This window comes from Quercus suber, unplaced genomic scaffold, assembly GCF_002906115.3.
Source record: "Quercus suber isolate HL8 unplaced genomic scaffold, Cork oak 2.0 scaffold_195, whole genome shotgun sequence".
NCBI lineage: Eukaryota > Viridiplantae > Streptophyta > Magnoliopsida > Fagales > Fagaceae > Quercus > Quercus suber.
Window position 1 is genome coordinate 178,273 of NW_027069653.1, and position 8,157 is coordinate 186,429.

Below are 8,157 nucleotides of genomic sequence, written 5' to 3' on the forward strand. Positions count from 1 at the left end.
GGCCCAGATATCCCCACTAAGGGGTCCAACAGGCCCATGGCTTAACCAGCCCACCTTCCTTCGCTCCGTCCGTATCCGGTCCGTCCACACTAGATCCGTCCACTGGAGGACCGTGCAAATGACGGGCTCGCCCATCTTGACGTCCGCGGACAATATTCGGCCCGCTCAATCAACAAAGGCATCTTAGCGTGTATTTTCACCCTTTCATTTATTATTCTCGTTTTTTTGGATCAAAGCAAAAGGATGAATATATATTTTCGAGATCTACTTAGTGTGATTGCCTAAGAATTATTTGTTTTCTGGAAAATTCTTAGGTATTCCTTAAGTACAGAGAAATTGTATTTCCTACTCTCATATTTATAGTGGACCCTACGATAAATTTAATAAGTGGATCTCATCATAAATGTGAGAGGAGTAGTATTATTTGCCATACTCTGAAAGTACTTAAAAGTTACTCATTGCTCTCTCATTGAAAAACCATGCTTAAGATGCCTTATATAGGTAGGTTTAAGATAGGCACAAACATGTTTTCTAGCATAATTTGGAATGGTAGAGACCAATGATTTCGCTCAAGCGAGGGTAAAGCAAAATACTAGTGAACTTTTCTTTCCGCTTTAAATGTTAAACTTGAGCAAGCTTGGTTTCTCTTGAGCGAAAAGGAAAAATAAAAATTCTAAACTCAAAACTCTTCAACAAGTTCTTTATTTAACTCTAATCAATCTCAAATACAACAAATTCTATGCTTTTGTACTAATTTTGTCATTGAAATAAGCCAACTGTAAATCCTAACATACACAATAGTTTTTCATGAAGCCTAACAAACCTAGCATGAGAAACTTCACTAATTAAATTGATGTTAAAAATGTTGGGTACTAAGCTTTTAAGTTTCCAAAACTATTATCCCTTTCAGAATTAAAATTTATTGATTTAAATTTTTAATTTTTTTTAAGTTTTCAATAGGTAGCGGAGAGATTTTCCATTACAAGTATTTTGGTACTTAATAAACTTTGCATTATTATTCTAAGTTTTTCATTTATGTTTTTACTAATTATGGTTAAACTTTAATAAAGAGAAATGTATTTTATAGATATTTGGAATATTATGTTACTAATGTATACAAAAGAGGGGGAATGTTATTTTCTTCAAACCTCAAAGGGGGAATGTTTTCTCCCTTCAAATTTGTGGTAGTGTCATTTCTCTGGGTTCGCGTAAAATAATTTTCGAAAAATAGCCTATTTTCCAGAAATGCTATTTTCAAGAAAGGAAAATATTTTCAAGTGTTTGGTTGCATTATGAAAATTATGTGTAGAAAATATTTTCATGTGTTTGGTTGTATTCTTGAAAATACTAGGAAACACATTTTCTCACATTTTCTCACCTTCCAAACAAATATTAACATCATTTCCCAGTTCACAGACAACAAAAGAAACAAAACACAAAGAAAAAAAACATCCAATCCGGTCAAAATCATCAAATCCGATGCGATCTCCGATCAAAATCATCAAATCCGGTGCGATCTCGGAGGACGGCGGACAGTGGCTTTCTCGGTGCGATCCTGGGGTGCGATCGCACCGAGATCGCCTGAGAGTGACAGATAGATCAACGGAGGACGGCGGCGATCGGTGCAATCCTAGGATGAGGGATGGTTCGATGAAGGGAACCTCGGTGGCTTGCATGCGACAGCGGGAAATGGTTCTTCAGGTGTTCTTCGGGTGTTCTTCAGGTGTCTTCAGATGTTCTTCAGGAGTGTATTTTCGGAAATGCATTGAAGGTAAAATAGGAACAGAAATCATTTTACGAGGTGAGAGGGGTTATTTTTCGGTCAATTTCCGTTTGACCGAATTTTCTGGAGCTACCAAACACACAATTTTCTGTAAAACTATTCTTGAAAACGTTTTCACCCGAAACAAACGGACCCTAAATCTCAAGGAAAAAGAGTATAGTTACTCCAAAAATTGAGTCAACTGTCGGAAAACATATTCGGTTTGAACAAACAGCAAAAAAAAAAAAAAAATGTTAATCTAAGATTATTAAAAAAGCAAAATATCTACCGACTTTTTAGTTTCTTACTCAACCTTCGATTGACTTTGTGCTTAACCACCTAATAGGACTCAGAAACTGCCGGTGTAGACAGTATATGCCGTAACCATACGCATGCAAAGACTTAACGAAGCTATTAGTAATAGGATATATGGATCCAAAGAGTTGACCAATGCTCTAATAACATTTTATTTCTCTTTCTCTAATTGTGTCTAATGTAAGCTTTTAATTTTTTTTTTCCCCTGAAGAGCACCTCTTTATTGAAGAAGAGAACAGCAAAAACCTCGAGTGGGCTTCCAGCCCAGACCAGTTACAAAAAAGAGCCCACTGGCCGAAAGCATGCATGAGCAACCACATTACAAGCTCTCAGACACAAAAGAATTGGAAACATCAAGAAAGTCCCTACTACAATTTCTTATATATCATCTATAATGTTATTAGATAGACATAGAATTAGTACTGCATTAAAACATTTACATCAGTTTGTTCAAAAATTTCAGTCTATTTTAGCGTAAAAACTTATTTTTTATATTTTACACAATCACTTATAAACAACATCAACATCAACATCAAATTATCTATTTTACATTACATTTAATAAAAATATTATTTCTTTATCAATTTTTTATTTCTCTCTCAAATCATCTATTTCTCTTTTTGTGTACGAGTAAAGAAAGTATTAAAAAATAGATATGTATGTGAACACTAACCTTGTATATTACAATATAAATGTACATAATTTTAACTTAATTAATGTTAGTAATTTTTGGATTTAAATGTGCTAAATTTAGTTCTTATAATATTATATATTGACTGATGTGAGTACTCTAATGCCCATGAATTACAAGGTGGAGAAATTGTTAGGCAAATTGCATGACTTCCAAATGGGAAATGTAAAAAGGCATTTCAAATGACTCATGTATCAATCATGTAATTGACTAAATAAAAATGGCTATATGAACTCGGCGTTGAATTTGGACTTATTTATTTATTTATTTTAAAATTTGGTACGAAAGGGTTGTTGAGTGTTGTAGGCGAGACGACAACGTTTTGGGGCGGGCTTATTCAATGCTTTTATTTGCAGACCACATTGTCTGCGTTTATGTATTTGTACTATTAAATTATTAACTAGTTAGTTTTTTTTTTTAATATATAAATAATATTAAAAGATGTTTTTTGGTCATTTACAATTATTAGCAAAAAAAAAAAAAAATGCCTTGTTTTAGGATCACTACTACTGCAATATTTCTGAAGTGGACTAAAGGGGCTACAGAAGGGACGAATTGAATGAATTTAAAAGTTAAATAATTGAATTGAATGAAAGTAGATTTAAAGGATTAAATTGAATTTTAGACAAAGTTAAATGGTTCAATATATAAATTAACCTATTTAAAATGTCTATATTGTGTAGACCATTACATGAAGCTGATGCAACTCTTTTGGGTCTAAGTTTTATTTGTAAGTTTTCTCCAAAAAAAAAAAAAAATGTAAGATGCTCTGTGCTCCTGAAGTTCTTATCGCATGAGTCATGACTTCTTTTATTAAGGTAAAAAAAAAGGAAGGGAAAAAATAGAAAATTATTAGTTTACATTTTACTGTTTATGAATTTTTTTATATATAATAATTTAAAATTTTTTTATTTGTCTACCCTTAAAAAAAATTTGGGAACACCTGAAGTTTTTTTTTTTATGTCAATAAAATTAAATTTTGCTCCATAATTTGTTTTATATTCAGTGGATGAATAATTGCTTAGTTGTGTATATTGAAAGAGATGTAGCTTATAACATTGATAATGAGGTTATCATGCACTGATTTCAAAATATGAAAACTCGTAGAAGGCAATTGTAAACTTTATGTATTTGCGTGTTTTTTTTTTATTGTTGTTATCAATATATGAATTTCTCTTTTTATTAGATTGTGTAATTTATGCTTCTTAAGGAATACCTTAAAAAAAATTTCTGAAGCCGCCACTGGACTAAACAAATGCGTACAACATTGTACACATTTGCATTAACAGTGTACAACATTGTATAATATTCAAGAAAATTTGTAAAATTTTCATGAATAGTAAGTGTAAACCAATAATTGTCAAAAAAAGAAAAGAAAAGAAAAGAAAAAAAAGGCAAAGTCTAACATCTCCCTAAGTTGATAACATGAGCTAATTAGAGGTTTGCCTTTATCTCAATATTAGACCAGTGACGGCTTCAAGAATTTTTCTCAGGGTGTTTCTTAAGTAAAATAAATTACACAATCTAATAAAAAGAGAAATTCATATATTGACAACAACAATAATCAAAAAACACGCAGATAAACTATGAGTTCATTTGAAATATTAATAAAATTATTAATTATTGTTGTTTAGTTGTTTCATTAATTTGTTTGTCTTTTATAAACTATAATTTGTTATATTGTTGTTTCATTAATTATAAAATTATTAATTGTTGTTTAGCTTAACATAAGTTAATTTGTTTGTCTTTTATAATGTACAAGTATATAGCCCCGTGCTACTGCACGGGAATAGATATATTATTAATCATGAGTTTATTCATGTTTAAAAAGGCTCAGTTAAGTCTAAATTCATATTATTAACCAGAAAATTTCATTAATAAAACTTAGCAGTATAAATATTTTACACAGAAAGATGAATCTTGGTGACAATATTTATCCAAAAGATTTTTTTTTTTTTTTTTTTTTTTTGATGGGCTAATTTGTAGTTATTTTTTTAATTTGGTTTTCATATGGTATGAGTCATGTTGAAAAGGAAATCCACTCTGTTTATCTAACATTTGGATCTGTGTTGAACAAGCAATGATTGTCAAGCTTTTTAATTAGTTATAGATGGGGAGAGTAATGAAAGCATTAGCTCTACCATAAATTGTGCTTGTGTCAAACAAGGAAATGGGTTCTTGCATTTGAATGTGCCAGAGTTGATAGAAGATAGAAAGTATGAAAATTAATGCTTGCTGTTGCTTGTTAGGAAGTTACTATTTTTCTATCTTTAGCAAGTAGTAGAGGTTGATTAGACAATGAAGGATGGTCTAGATTGTATTGTGGAGATGCATAGGCATCTGAGATAAATAAAAAAAAGTGTTACATGGTTGTAGAGAGTATAATAATGAGACTTAGTTAAAAAAAAAAATTAAAAAAAAAAAAAAAAAAAGAGAGTATAAAAATGAGACTAGCAGTGTGACGATGGATGATGCACTTGTTTTATTAAGAAGTAGCTTTAATACCTTCTTAGTCTGATTTTTATCTCTAGAAATTTTCTATCTCTCAGGACATTTGACAGTTGATCCAAAATATGGGGTATTGAGTGGCCTAGGGAGTCATTTTTATCTATTTGGAATTTGATAAATCAGATTATAAGGTACAGTGAACTGATACAGTGATACCTGTTTGGATGGAAGTTCTTACTGAAAGTAAAAACCAATTTCTGGGAAAGTAAATGAAGAGGGAGTCAGTGATAGAGGTAGAAATGAACTTTGTGAATAATTATCTTTCAAAGAATAGTACCAAGCATTTCCTTTGGCCAATGAAGGCATAATAGCTGTTGCCATTGGCATTGACATTTTCTTTCTTTTTTGGTTTTTTGTTGTTTTGGAAAAGTAGTGGGGTTAGTGCTTTTTTTGGGGGGGCAGGGGGTGTTGTGGGGGGTGTTAATATGTCGTTAAGCTTAATTACAAGTTTGCATACTGTTGGGAAATAATAACAACTATGAATTTACTAATAAGGAAAATGTGGTTCATCAGAGAGCTCATGTCATCTTTGTCTTTTCTATTGAAATTCTTGGGATGTTTGCAATTAAATTGCACATTCTGTGAAAATATTTAGAAATTAATATGAAAATTTTGAATCAAACATATGTAAAATTTATGTTTTGTATGATTCATGAATTTTTCATTTTGGGAGAATCTATCAAGTTTTCCCAAGTTTCATAATTTCAAATTATGAAGCTAGGAGATGTTAACTAACATGTATAGTTTCATGTTAAGATTCTCCATGTTGTTTTCTTTCTTTCTTTCTTTCTTTCCTTCCTTCCTTGACATGTCCATAGCACTGAAGAGCTACTTTATGTTGAGCATTAGCTGTTTTGTCACATCCCTGTATTCCACATGGCCATATCTGTTGATAGAACCTTAAGAGACCTTGTTAAAAGGAACTGTTGTCAACTTTCATTGTGTCATTGCAGAAGGGAATGTTCGTTCAGTTCAGAGACAATGGATCAAAATAATGGAAGCTTCTGTTGCAATAGGACACAACCTTCAGAGCATTCTACATGTACTGATAAAGAAAATCAGTCCAAAGAAAAAGATATGGGCACTTCCGTATTTGTCAATCACGGTAAGTCTCTAGATTTGGGTGATCTTGTGCCGAAGGGTTTTGTAATGCTAGTTAAAAGTTAAAACATAAAACAAGGTAGTATCTTTTTTTTTTTTTTTTTTTTTTTTTGGGATAATCCTATTCTGTCAATTGCAGCTATGTTTTCCCACGGACCAAAATACCCGCTATCCCAATTCGTTGATACAATGGGATCAGTGACAGTAGTCAATGTTAAAGATATTATACTATCTATATATTTTACTATTTAAGCAAATAGTCTTCTTTTTTTAGAATCATAAACAAATAGTCATGGAGATTGAGAGATGTGTTATTCTGAAGCCTGAACGAAAATCTGTGGACTTGCAAACTCAAAAGAACTTTTTTGGTCTCAATTCATGAAAGCATAGGTAGTGAGTATAAACAAAAGGGTGATTCATAATAGAGTGACTAAATTTTACACTAGCCGTCAACCTACCACAACCCTCCTCTTTTCTTGGGCTTGAAACCAACTGTGAGCAAAATATATGGCACTAGCAAAAATAAAAGGATGATTCAGCTTCTCTTTTTTTTTTCTTATTGGTGAGTTTTTTATTTATTCATCTTCATTATCAGACCTAGTGTCATAAAATGAGGATCCTGTTGCAGATTAGGTAAGGAAAAAAGATTGCTTACATACCTACAAAAAAAATATACACACACACACACACACACACACATGAGAAAAATGAAGAAGTCCTCTTGTTCAAAAACCCAATTATGAAACTCCTTTCCACATCACACCTCTGAAAATAATGTTCTTATAAAGTGAGATGTGCTTTCACATCTTTTAGGGTACTCCTGAGATATAGGGCAGGGCTTGTAGCTTAAAGGATTAGAGCACATGGCTGTGAACCACCAAGCCAGGGGTTTGAATCCCTTATATTTGCTTCTTCTTTTTTTTTTTTTGGGTGTCTATTACAATATTTTTGCCCATCACAGTCTTTGTCCAATGTCATTTTTCTGTAGTTACATGATTGAAAGATATCTGGAAAATTTATTGTTTCAGTTGGTCCATGGCATATGAAGATCTGCTCTTGACTAATGAGCCTTTTCCTGAGCGAATTCCTCTACCCGTAAGCTTCTCAACACACACAATTCATACATGCATGTCATGTTCTTGTATTGAATATTTCTTTATTTATAACAGCAGCACAGGGTGCTGATTTGCACGTGTTTGTTGTGTGTGTATTAGGGAGAGAGGGGGGAGAGCGAGAGACTTAGATTTGAAGCTTTGAAAATTAAAATGAGAGCAAAAGATAGAACTGATCACATCATTACATAACTTATTCTTTTTGGTGCTGACTGCTGAGATCACATTTATGTCTTTAAATTGATTCCGAGTTACCCATTTTACCCCCCAAAAAATATTTCTAACCAATAATTTGTAGTAACAGTTTAGGACAGGGGATGTCTAGAGTGTATTATAACTGCCACTTTAATTGTGTGCGCAGCGCGCCTATGATTTTGGAAGTGCTTATGTGAATCTGGTTGATTGGTCGCTTGTGCAGGAGATGGTAGACTTCTTGGTTGATATTTGGTATGATGAAGGTCTTTATGACTAGATAGCTAATTGATAGTGTTTGAGTGATGGAATGGAGACTGATGGAAGGTGGATACACTTGACAGCCAATTACAGAGTCTATTTCTTGTAGCCGATTCTTCCATTTACTTCGAATTAACACGACTCATATAGTCGGATTTTTTAGAAAGTGAGGGAGGTTTTTTTGGGGGGGGGGGGGGGGGGGGGGGGGGGGGGGG